Below are 13,033 nucleotides of genomic sequence, written 5' to 3' on the forward strand. Positions count from 1 at the left end.
AGACCAGATCCAGTTGAGTCTGGTCTCACGGGATGTATGAACTCAATTCTCTTCGGAGCTGGTACTCCTGTGTGTGGGGCATGCGTGTAAAGCAGGGTCCCAGCCACTACCTTCACTCCTCACACCCACACACTAATGGGCCATCTTAATGGCCAATAGTCATTGAGTGGCTACTGTGGGTCAAGTGTTTTTCTGAACTATAAACCCCATTAAAACAAGGTTACTTGTCTATTTTGTTCTCTGTCGACTCCCCATTGCCTGGAACAGTGCTTGTCAGTAGGCACTAAAAAGATGCCAATTAGAAGAATTAACGAACTTTGCATACGGTATTTCAAAAATTCTTGCCAAAACGCTACCAGGGAAGGACTTGTGGACACCTATACCTAATACCACATACATCAGGGAACTAACCCTGCCTCTTCTACCAAGAGATTTTTGTGGTTCTTACCTGACATTGTCCGTGTGGCTATTGTTTATTGGTTCAAAAGCAGCCACCTTACTCAACTGACCAATAAGTCTCTTCCCCAAAATTTTTAATTCTTTTCCTGGTGACTGGAGACAAAAGACATAAAACCTGGAAGAGACCTAGAGGATAACACTGACATTCAGAGAGAAGTAGGGAGAAGCAACTTGCTCAAGCTCGTATCAGATAAGACAGAGGGCATGGTCAAGTTCAACTGTTGGGCTTGTGTCCTTTTAATTGTACAGAGGGCATCCCAGCAGAGCTGACCGACTGAAGTTTCTAGAGGTTTTTTGTGTTTTTTTTTAAAGGTCTTGGGCAATTCTTAGGATTTAGAGATACAAAAGAAAGCATTTGTGGGATAAAACTTGATAAGCTGAGCCTTACTGGGACCAGTTTAAATGCTAACTAAGACAGATCAAGGCCAGGAAAAGAGGTTTAAAAAACAGGCCCAGGGGAGAGGAAGCTCTTCCTCACATTGAAATGAGGTCGAGGAAGAAGCCTCCAGTTTCCTTGCCATTTCTCTCTCCCAATTTGATAAAACATTACTATAGGGTTTTTTTTTTTAATTTTGGAATTTTTATCTGTTTATCAAAGTGATACATGTTTATCATAGAAACTTTGGACAGTATGAAGAAGTTGGGGAAGATCACCGGTAATCCCATCTTATAGGGAACTTTTAAACTTTTCAAATATTTTCCTTGAGACATTCCTATGTATTTTTACACAGTACAACTTTACATAGGTTTTTCCCTTGTTAATACTGGAGTATATGCATTTTCCCCGGGATAATACTGTTTGCTGAAAGAAAAAATGGGGTACCCTGAAGAGGCACTAATGATATTTTAGAAGCCCCCCTTAAAAACATGTGGTTCCTAGAATCATGTGGTCTTAGGTGGGCAATACCTAAAGGAAGCGGACAGACCCTGAAATAAGATTAAGGGCCATTAGGTCTTTGGTGGGCAGGGAGTCTGCGGGGGGATTGGGAGGTCGGGCTGGAAAGGGAAAGGGGCCAACAGGAGGTACATTTTCTTTTTTTTTTTTTAAGACTTTTTAAATTTATTTGTCAGAGACAGCATAAGCAGGGAGAGTGGCAGGCAGAAATAAGCAGAGGGAGAAGCAGACTCCCCTCTGAGCAAGGAGTGTGACTCAGGACTTCATCCCAGAACCCTGGGGTCATGACCTGAGCCAAGGCAGCCACTTAACCCACTGAACCACCCAGGCATCTCGGGAGATACATTTTCAAGCCAGCCCCACAGTGAAAGACTGAAGTTCAGTCCTGGAGGAAGCTCTGGGAGATGGTATAGAACATCTCATACCTCAGAATCCTCCCAGCCAAATTCCCAGGAGGTATTTACATCCCCCTAAAACCTCCCTTAACATCATGCCTAGAAACGCTTAGAAAAATAAATGTATGCCCATTTAAATGCTTTGGTTATATAAGAAAATAAGGAAATCCCCAGGATCTCTAAACAAAGAGGGAGCTAGAGACCAGAATATTAAAATGAAAGCGAAGCCAAGACCGTGCTGGGAGCTCCAGTCCATCCTCTTGACCAAGAGATGGTGTATTAACTAATGGGCACTCTGTGATGGCCACAAACACACGGACCCGGTCAAGGTGAGTCCTGAGTTGGATCTGAAATCTCTGCACAAAACCAGCATCCGTAAAGGGCTGCATCTTCATTGAAAGGATAGAGAAAAAAGAAGTTAGCCTGTCTACAAAGAGAGACGGCAAGGAGAGTAGCGATCCTGGGGTGAGAGGAAGTGGGAAATACTAGCTTCTGTCACTACAGGTCTCATCTTCCACAGATTTATGCTTTGAATTTCCATTGCAAATGTGGCCTGGGAAACCCCAAGATGAAGAATACTTACAGTGTCTCAGGCTGGTCACACTCCAGGACACCAAGGAGAAGAAAAAACAGTTCCTTACTGAAGCAGACCCCACAGATACCCTGGGATGACACCGAGCATGCATGAGCATCCTATGCAAAATTACAAAAGAAGCTCTGAGACTTGCAGCCTGAAAGTTTTTTTGCAACTTAAATTTGGTGACAAGACTCGATTGGAGCTGGCAGAAAGCTATTCAAGTCTGTATTTTTTAATTTTTTAAAAATATTTTATTTATGGGGCGCCTGGGTGGCTCAGTCATTAAGTGTCTGCCTTCGGCTCAGGTCATGATCCCAGGGTCCTGGGATCGAGCCCCGCATCGGGCTCCCTGCTCAGCGGGAAGCCTGCTTCTCCCTCTCCCACTCCCCCTGCTTGTGTTCCCTCTCTCACTGTGTCTCTGTCAAATAAATAAATAAAATCTTAAAAAAAAAAAAAATTTAAAAATATTTTATTTATTTGTATGCCAGAGAGAGAAAGAATGCTCACAAGTAGGGGGAGGGGCAGGCAGAGGGAGAAGCAGGCTTCCTGCTGAGCAAGGGGCCCGATGTGGGTCCTGGGATCATGATCTGAGCAGAAGGCAGATGCTTAGCCGACTGAGCCACCCAGGCGCCCCTATTCAAATCTTTATCATCTTAGTGTGATATTAAGAAGAGAGTGGCCATATGTAAAGAGATGGTAATTGAGATCTTTCCAAAAGTGATAAAGCATTTGAATGCTCAGATTCAAGAGGCGCAACACATTTCAAGCAGGATAAGTAAAAATACCTCTGTCTCTGTAGAGATGCGGTAAAAGTGATCCTAGAAAGTGAAGATATGAGCCCAGGCTTCTTCATTCTGCCTTCTAATGGCTGGGCGTTCCACTTGGTAAAGGCACTTGAGAAGGACCATCTCAAAAGGTAAGTAGAATCTTCCACCAGCAGGACTGGAAATCTGTGTCAGCCCACACCCAGGGCTAAGACGGCTGTGCCCAGCCAGACGATCTTAAGAAGTGTACCTATTTGTGGTCAGAAGACACTGTCCTGGCAAACAGGTCTGGAGCTGAGGATTGTTGCCTTAAGTGTCATGGAGAATGCAGCACAAACATCTTCAGGAGGACAGTAAAGAGGCCTTTTCTGACAAGGTCAAAGAGGCGATGAGGCCAAAGGAATGGGATGCAGTTAACCACTGAAAATCCATCTGACCATTCTCTGTGCTTTTTGGATGCCAGACTTGAAGGTCAATCGGTTCAGCAACACTCAGGAAGAACAAAGCTGCTGAGGATTTATAGAGGGCAGCGGGGGCAGACTCGGTGTTTTACAAGGTCACGTGGGGTGGGGTGGGGGTGGGACATGGGGGAGGAGAAGCAGGGACCGGCAGGCTGCCCGCTTTCCACTGCGATGAGAAATGCCAAAGTGCTGGGCCAGGATACTCCTCAACAACTATCGCTTTTCTTTAGGAAGTAAAAGAAAGCCCTTGACCTCTTGGAATGTGATCTCCACATAAATACCTGCTAGAGTCATTAAAGCTGGGGATGGGGATGGAGGGAGAGACAGGTCTGCTGCCTAAGGAAGGTCCCATAGAGGCAGACCTCACCTTTCCCCTCAAAATACTGTCTAGTCTCTTGTCTTCCCAAGTCCTTAGTGAACGTTCTTTAAAGAATATTCAAGGGGCATCCGGATGGCACAGTCAGTTGTGTCCACTCTTGATTTTGGCTCAGGTCGTGATCTCAGGGTCCGGAGAGCGAGCCCTGCATCTGCTGCATGCTGAGCATGGAGCCTGCTTAAGATTCTCTCTCTGCCCCTCTCCCATCGCTACCCCTCCCCCCTCATGTGTACGTGTGTGTGCTCTCTCTCTCTCTTTCTCGAAAGAGTACTCTTTTTTTTTTTTTTCTTTAAAGAGAGAGAGAGCAAGAGAGCGCGTATAAGTGGGGAAGGGGCAGAGGAAGAGAATCCCAAGCAGACTCCCTGCTGAACACAGAGCCCGACCAGTGGCTCGATCTTTTGTGCGGGGTCTATGTTTTGTTTACCATGGTATCCTCAAGGCCCCGAATAGTGGCGGACATAGAATAGGTGCTTGATAAATATTTGTTGAACAAATGCCTTTGCTTTCTGTTCATTTTCCTTTCTACCCTTATCACTCTATTGAAGACACTCATAAGAAAGTCATGGGTCCCATCCCAATGGCCTCTTTCCAGTCCTTGTTCTATTTGATCTTCCCGTATAGGGAAGCATATGGGATGGTTGAACACTCGCTTCTTGAAACCCAAGAGTTTTCTTCTGGTGACATTTGTATCTCTCTAACTGTTCTTTTTTCATTTTCTTCATAGTCTTCTCTTTCTTTTCTTTTAGGAGGAGCACCCTCCTAAAAGATCTCTGGGCGTGCTCACGAGCAGTAGTGACTTATGAATCTACAAATCTCTGCAATTCTAGATCCCACTTCCCATCTGAGATCTAGCATGATGTAGCTCTGGGTGTCTCCACTTGGCAGTCCTATAGATCCTTCAGTCTCAAGGTATTTAAAATTTAATTCCCTGTCTACCTTCCCAGATCCTGTCTTCTTCTCATGCATTTCCTGATTCAGTGGTTTCACCGCCTCCCCAGCCTCCCGAGCCAGGCATTGTAGGATCATCACCAATGTGTCCCTGTCCCTGTTAGCTGGTCACTAAGCCACGTAGAGCTTTCCTTCGAAAGGGAGGATCTCAGCGCCAGCATCTCCTCTTCATCCCTGCCACCTTAGTGTCAGCCTGCCACGGCTCTCCCAGGGATGAGTAGTCAGTGGTCCCTCTGGTCTCCCCGTCTCCCTGCTCTTTACCCTCTCCCCGCTGCTACTGCGGTCATATTTATAAAACTCAAATCTTATGTCTCGTCCCTGCTGGAAACACCCTCCGTATGTCACTATTATTTATGCAGTAGATTTCAATGCCATGCATGCCTCTCCAATCTGTTACCTGTTTGCTGCTAACGCCCTCTGGTGCAGCCACTCCAGTCTCCCCTCTCCTGGGCTGTGCTGGGGTCTCTGATGTCTCTGTCCCCCGTGCTACATTTGCTGCTTGGAATGTCCTCTCACTTATTCTTGACTTTGTAAAGTGCAACCTTTTCGGTGAAGCTATCCCCACACCCTCCAGATGATCTCTTCCTCCTTGGTATTCCTGAAAAAGAATTTGGTCTGCTATATTCGAATGTTCATTTCTAAATACAACTCCTCATATTGGACAAAATCATTTCAGTGGGGAAAAAGGCATAAAAAGACACTCAATAATTCATCTGTTCTCTTATAGAAATCTTAATAATAAGAGTAATCATAGACCCACGTGTGATGAAGAAAACGAAATACCACGGCTGAGGCCTACTGAGTAGTCACTACCCGACCGGCACTGGTCAAGGCCTGTGTTGTACGTCTCCCCGCACCCCTGGGAGGCGGCACCTACCACAACCTCCACTTTGCAGGGAGGTGACTCGTTCAAGGTCCCGGAGTCCTAAGCGGCAGTATAGTTTGGATTCAGATCCCCCGCAGTCTGGCTCAGAGCGCGCGCTCTTCAATGCTATCAACCCTTACTGAACGTCCTGGACCAAGTACCTACAATCATAAAAATAGGAGTAAATAGTTGAAGCCTTTACTTGGGTTATTTTCTTTGATCTTCACGATGACCCTAGAAGTAGGTCCCATTATTATCATCCCTCTTTTGCTCATGAGTGCAACAGGAAGTCGTCGTGGGACTCTCTCTATCCCAGTTCTGATGGAGGTCCCCAAATAGTGGGCACTCCGTACGGTCACCTTCGAAAGGGAGGTGTTAGGCCACCTGCAAAGGGGGATGTGAAACCCAGCTCGGTCCAACGCCCTCTGTGAAGGGGTTAAGAAGAGTTGAGGAGGCCAAAGGTTTTCAGAGAGAGATGCGGGGTGCTGTGCATTTCCTCAGCCTTGCCCTGCCAGGGGAAGCGGGGGGTGGTCTACCTCAGGCCTCAGTAGATGGGCACACAGGGACTATTTGGAAAGCCTGATGTGTGCTCTCTGGAGTTTCTGAGGCAGGGGTCTGGCCTCTGAACTCTGGCCTGTGGGGTGGCAGGGCAGAGAGAAGGGGGCTACCCCAGGAATGAACTGTGCTCCTTTCTGGGGTGCAGACAACACGGGCTTCTCCAGACGCGGTCCCCCACGCCCCCCATGAGGGAACTGCTCTATAAGGTTGCTTTGAACTCTCCTGGAGGTAAGTTCGTGGGGGGTGCATGGGAAATGGCTGCAGCAGAAAGGCTGTGGGAGGGACCGAATCATGAAACCCCTCAGCAGAGAACAACTGAATAAGGCTGGAATATTAGCAGGATTATAAAATTCATATTTTAGAATCAAAATGATAATCTCAGCAGCTGGGATAGGTCTGTGCACTATGCAGCAAGTGCGGGCTGGATCAGTCTATGATGAAGGCCGGAATGTTCTATAGTCTGTCAGGCCTTATTTGTATATAACTAAGAAAATTACTTATTTGCTATTTACTCTAGAAAACTTTACTTTTTAGTGTGTGGCCTATTGTGATTGTCCTGATCAAAACACTGGGTGGCAGTATTTTTACTGAAATGATTTTGCAAGAGCCCCTAAAGCAGTAGGTTTCAGTCTTCTGAGAAGAATAATCCTACTTAACCAGCAGTGAACAAAAAGGCAGTATGCCATCAGTCCACCACCCGAGCAGCCTGTGCGGAAAATCACGACTCTAAATGCGGTGGTTTAACCACACACACACACACACACACACACACACACAGCGCACACACACTCAGACACACTCAGACATTCACACATACACACCAGAATGCCAGAAATATCATCTTAATAAATTCAAAGTCTCTTGCCTTTTCTAGGTCCTACCTCCATGCCCCATTTTTAATAGTATTTGAATTTGTCTAATAAACCCAATGAGATGAAAACGTTAATATATTTGACTGGTTGAGTATATACCATTGTCATCCAAAAAGGGCACTAGGATTCTCTTCTTTACGTACTGTCACCAGGAAGTGAACTACTCATTAAACATCACCAGTGACAGAAGGCTGACACCTGGTGCCAGAGAGACGTGAATGAAATCGGAAATCCGATGCTCTTGGATTGGAGTCCTGGTCTCAGGCCAAATACTACAAGGGTTTAGATTCCTCTTACTTCCTCTCTGAAGACCAAAAGGACATTTTGTCCTGGACTGGCTGGGGCCACTAAAAGAAGTGAAGAAGTTTACAAACTATGTTCTCCTGGAGGAAATGATTTTATTTCTATAGCCGAGCAGCCTCGGTACAGGGTACACATTGAATGCACAGCTGATACTCAGTGTGCTGGCCCTCACGAGTCTTTTCTTTTACTCAAAAAGTTGTGGTAGGAGAATTTTAGGGGGAGAGGGCTCCCACATGCCACATGCATCCACAATGTATGACTATTTACATACCATTGTATGTATCGCCACAGGAGTAAGTTACGGATATTATAAGGCATGCACAAAAATATACATTTTAACAGGAGGGGGATGAGCTAAAAATACACAGACAGAAGATCTTTCACACTCCAACGAATGGTCTTGTGTACCTTCGCAGCAAGCACACCTCACTGTGGAGTCCAGTGGCACTGGTGACCCTGGTCACCAACACCTGGACGGGACGGTGGTGATGTCGAAGGCCAGCTTGTTTTGTTCCGCGTTACAGCCCCGTGAGTTAGATGGTGCGGGGCTCTTGTCTGCTCCATTTGCAGATGAGCAATCAGGCCCAAGGTACCTTATGCATGTGGGAATCACATCCGATTCTCTTCTTCTGGGAGTCTCACTATTTCACGGAGCAAGTTATGATAATTCTATTTTTTAAAAAGTATTTTTGAATCAGAACTTAAATTCCCACGAGTATAAAGAAAGGAAAAGGCATGAAGGTGTGTTTCTGGGCCTTGACACAGCGGGGTGTCCGCACTGTTCTTTCTGGCTTCCAGCATTTATTAAACATGAGGGTTGAAAATTAATGTTTTACAACTCAACACATATACGCATAACTTCCATTTGTAAAAATGATGTCACTCTTCAAAAATAAAGTCCTTTGCCTATCATCCTCAATTCTGAAGCTCTTCTCCTTCGCAGAAGTAATGGCCATTATTTTCATTCGCACCTTTTCCTAGGAAATATTTGTATCTATAGGAAGTATACATATTGCGTTGGTTTAAAAAATGTTAACAGTATTGAATTAAAGTTCATTGTTCAGCAGCTTATTTTCACTCGTAAATGTTTTAGGGTGTTTTCATATTTTCTCAACCACAAGCAATGTTGCAAGGCATGCCCTTCCCGGGGCTACTTTTGTACATCTTTCTCTGTGAAGCTGCTGAAAAATAATTTTGCAGCACCACATATAGAAGTGTGCACTCCTCGGAGACTTGAGACACCACCAATCGCATAGACTAAATCCCTGGATAGGTCTGCTGCAGGATTTCTTTAATCCACCGAACTCTACGGAGTCCAAGCCTGTTTTGATTATCACAGCTTTCCAGTGTGTTTCAACACCTGGTAGAGCAATGTGTTCTTTTCCAAAACTGTCTTGGCGTGTTCTTCCATAGAAGTTTTATAACGAGCTTGTCAAGTTCCATTAAAAGTATTGAGATTTGGATTGAGATTGCATTACCTCTATAGATTAATCTGGAATGTATCAATACCTTTACAATATTGAGTCTTTTCTTCCATGAATACGTTGCTCTCCATTTGTTAAAGGTTTACCTTACTAAAGACCTCATACCACTCTTGTTCGGGGTATTTCTAGGTACCTTGGGTTTTTGTTGCTGCTCTGAATGGGATCATTTTCCTTTTGTACGTTTGTGTTAGATATTTTTAAGCTGATAGGAAAATTACTAATTTTGAGATGCTGCTCTTGGTTCGAATCCTTTGTCCGCCGTCTTGCACACGGCCGCTGCTTCGGCCCTCCGGTCACTGGTGCTCCTGTGGCTGATTCTGCGGCTCCATTTGCTCCCCCACGTCTGCCAATCCCTTGGCACCTGCCGTTGCTGCCACCCTCACCAGCAGGCGCCCCAGGCAGTGGGTCCTTTCTTCACCCAAACCCAAACGAAATGCAACCCAAAACTAAACTAAAATGAAAGCTTAAAAAAAACCACACACACACCTTTTTGTTTTTGTTTTAATAAAAAGTGATTTTGGTTTCCGAAGTTACACACACCGATGTAATCTCTGTTGTATCCTGTGTTTGTCCAACGTGTTCAATGGAGATCTGCGTTCTTCCGATGAGAATATACAAAAAGGTTGCTTGGCTAATTTGGGAATAGGTCTATGAGCTCTTCAATATAAAACGCATGTCTACTTGTCACAGCTTACTACGCATATATATTAAAAATATTTTTAAGACGTCAGCTTAGAATTTTTCCACCGTAAGATTTCATGAAACAGTTTTTTTTTTTTTTTTAAATTTGACAGAGAGAGAGACAGCGAGAGAGGGAACACAAACAGGGGGAGTGAGAGAGGGAGAAGCAGGCTTCCCACGGAGCAGGGAGCCCAATGCGGGGCTCGATCCCAGGACCCCGGGACCACGACCTGAGCCGAAGGCAGATGCTTAACGACTGAGCCACCCAGGTGCCCCCATGAAACAGTTTTATTCAAACTCTTCACTTGCATCTCCAAAATCAGACATCATGGTCCACTTGCTTGAAGCGTCACACATCACCTTCAATTCTAAGTGGTTTCTAAGTGAGATACAACATTACTTGAAGCTAGAAGTCATGTGGAAATTTTATCCCCCCCAAATGAGGGTCCTTTGTGTAACATTGGGAGTTTTTCTTCTTCATGAAGTAGATTTATGATCTTCACAGAAGGACTACTGAATTCTTTTTTAATGTAGACCTCACTGAAGTGCAACCGTATATGAGAAAGTATATAAATCTTAAATGTATGGGCTGGTGCATTTTCAGGGTGAACACACTCAGGAAGCAAGCACCCAGATAAAGTAATAAGAGAGCCTCACTAGCTCCCTCTCGTGCCACCTTCCCATCACCTCTCCAAGGGCCCCACCCCTCCCCTGCTATGGCAACCCCATCCCGACTTCTAACACCACGGATGAATTTTGCCTGGCTTGGAACCTTACATGAGATGGTACAAAATGATTTACACGGGACATAATTTTTTGTCTGGATTCCTTTATCAATATTACATTTGCGGCCCCTCCATGTGGCCGCATCTAGTAGCGCGCTCATTTTCATCAATGTAGAATATTCCACTGTCTGAATATACGCCAATTTTACCCATTCTATGTAGATGGACATTCGGGTTGTTTCCAGACCTTGGCTGTTATGAGTAGTGCTGCTAAGGACATTCCCAGACAGGTTTTGTATGCACCTGCTATGGTTGGGGGCAGCCCAGTGGGACTGGCGGGTAGGGTCATGCGCCATCTCCGCAGACCCTCCGGTCACACTCCCGCTAGCGGGTCACCGTACAGCCTCACCAACACCCGGCATTTCTGCTGTCCGAACTTCAGTCTTTCAGGTGAGTGTGCAGGGGCATTTTATTGTAGTTTTTATGTGCATGTTCCTGGTCTTAGGAAGTTAAGCACATTTCTCATGGGTTTATTAAGCATACTTACATCCTATTTCGTGAACTACCTATTCAATTTTTTTGGTCCGTTTTCCTGTTGGTTTACATCTTTTCTTAAAATGAATTTGTGGGAGCTTTTTAGATATTCTAGATACAAATTCGTCATCAGATAGTGTATTGCAAGCCATTCCACCCACTACATGGCTTGCCTTTTCACCCTGAAAGAATACAATGCCCTTCATCGTGTATTGTATTCTTAAAGGGATCATAAAGAGGGTTTTACATCTGTAACCCAGGCAATGTGTCCACTCCTTCGCCTCCTTTTATACCTGATTCTGTCTGGTGCCATTTAGAAGCACACAGAACTAGTAGTAGGAGGTCATTTGGGGGTTATTTTTTTACTATGAAATCATCAAGATGGGAGTCCCTTGTAACTTTGAGAATGATTTCTGGTGGGGAAAACATCCTACATTTAAGCATATATTAAGAATTCATCCCTCCCAGGCCAGTCTTTGCAGCATCTAAGAGCAAGCTTCAATTTACTGGCTTCCTATATATCCTTGACAGTCAGTTCTGTGTTGTAATTGAAGCCTTTGTCTTTATTAGTGTTATCATTGGCTATATGTTGGCAATCATTTACTGAGTATTTAAATGTTTTTGCATTTACCCTGCAAAAGGGCAAAGCAACACTTTTCTTATAATGTTGTGCTAGCTTGGCAGGGTACAGCTCCCGGTTATTCAAACGCTAATCTAGGTATTGCTATTAAGGGATTTTGCGGATATAATTAAAGTCCCTAATCAACTGACTTTAAATAAGGAAGATTATCCTGGATAATATGGTGGGCCTCACCCAATCAGGTCTTAAAAACAAGGCTGAAGCTTGCTCCAGACAGGAAATCCCACCTGTGGGCAACAGCCTCAGCCCATGCCTGTGGGGTCCCATCCTGCTCATGAAACTTCCTGTTGGCCTGCCCTATGGATTTTATTATTTTTTTTAAGATTTTATTTATTTGACAGAGAGATAGAGAGCACAAGTAGGCAGAGAGGCAGGCACAGAAGAGAGGGAGAAGCAGGCTCTCCGCTGAGCAGGGAGCCTGACGCAGGACTCGATCCCAGGACCTTGGGATCATGACCTGAGCCGAAGGCACACTTAACCGACTGAGCCACCCAGGTGCCCCTGCCCTATGGACTTTAGACTTGCTTAGCCAGCCCCCACATTCACATAAGCCAATTCCTTATTAAAAAAATAAATAAAAATAAATCTTAATATGTATTATTTCCTGCTAGTTCTGCTTCTCTAATTAAATCTGCAACTAATATGGTGATCTTAGAAGTACACAACTGCTTTTTTTTACAAAGGAGTTACCAACAACATGCACAAAATTTGTGAATTAAACAATATTCCGTATTAGAGGACACAAAACTGTTAAGACTGGAACCATTTTGTGTGTAGCTTACTATAGGGCTCAATCTTGACTACTGATATTTCAATAGGACTGATTTTAAAAATTTTAGTACAATCTGATTCACATTTAAATAGTACTAATTTCATAACTTTAAGAACCTGATGGCTTCTTTAATTGCTGTACAATATGCAGTCTTCTTGAATGTTTAAAATGTATAATCTTTGAACTAGGTGAGGGGGATCATGAGTACACTTATCTTGATGAGCACTGAGTAACAGATGGAAATGCTGAATCACTATATTGCACACCTGAAAATAATACAACACTGTTAACTACACTGGAATTAAAAATTTTTTAAATGTATAATATTCATGTTTCTCTAATAGAAAAATCTTTTTTAAATAAGCAGACTTCATCTATAATGCTTCAGAAGTTTATTCATTAAGTTCTTAAAGGAACACAATTTGGTATTTATGAAGAGACGGATTACTTTTCTTGGCGAGCTCACCAAGCTAAATTTCTGCATGTAACTGAAGGAAAATACTGTGTACAGTAACATATGAAACAACTTTCCTTATATAGCTATTTCCAGATCGAATCGGATTATTTAATTCTTGTCTCTGGGGAGATTCCAGAAATCAATGTCCACAAATCTGTTTGGCTTAATAGATAAGAAAAGAAGTATCACTGGATTGGGTTTAGGAAATCTGGCTTCTAACCTTAGCTGTCCCACAAGTAACTGTGTAAGGATGGGGAACTTACTTAA

The sequence above is a fragment of the Halichoerus grypus genome, chromosome 4 (assembly GCF_964656455.1).
Source record: "Halichoerus grypus chromosome 4, mHalGry1.hap1.1, whole genome shotgun sequence".
NCBI lineage: Eukaryota > Metazoa > Chordata > Mammalia > Carnivora > Phocidae > Halichoerus > Halichoerus grypus.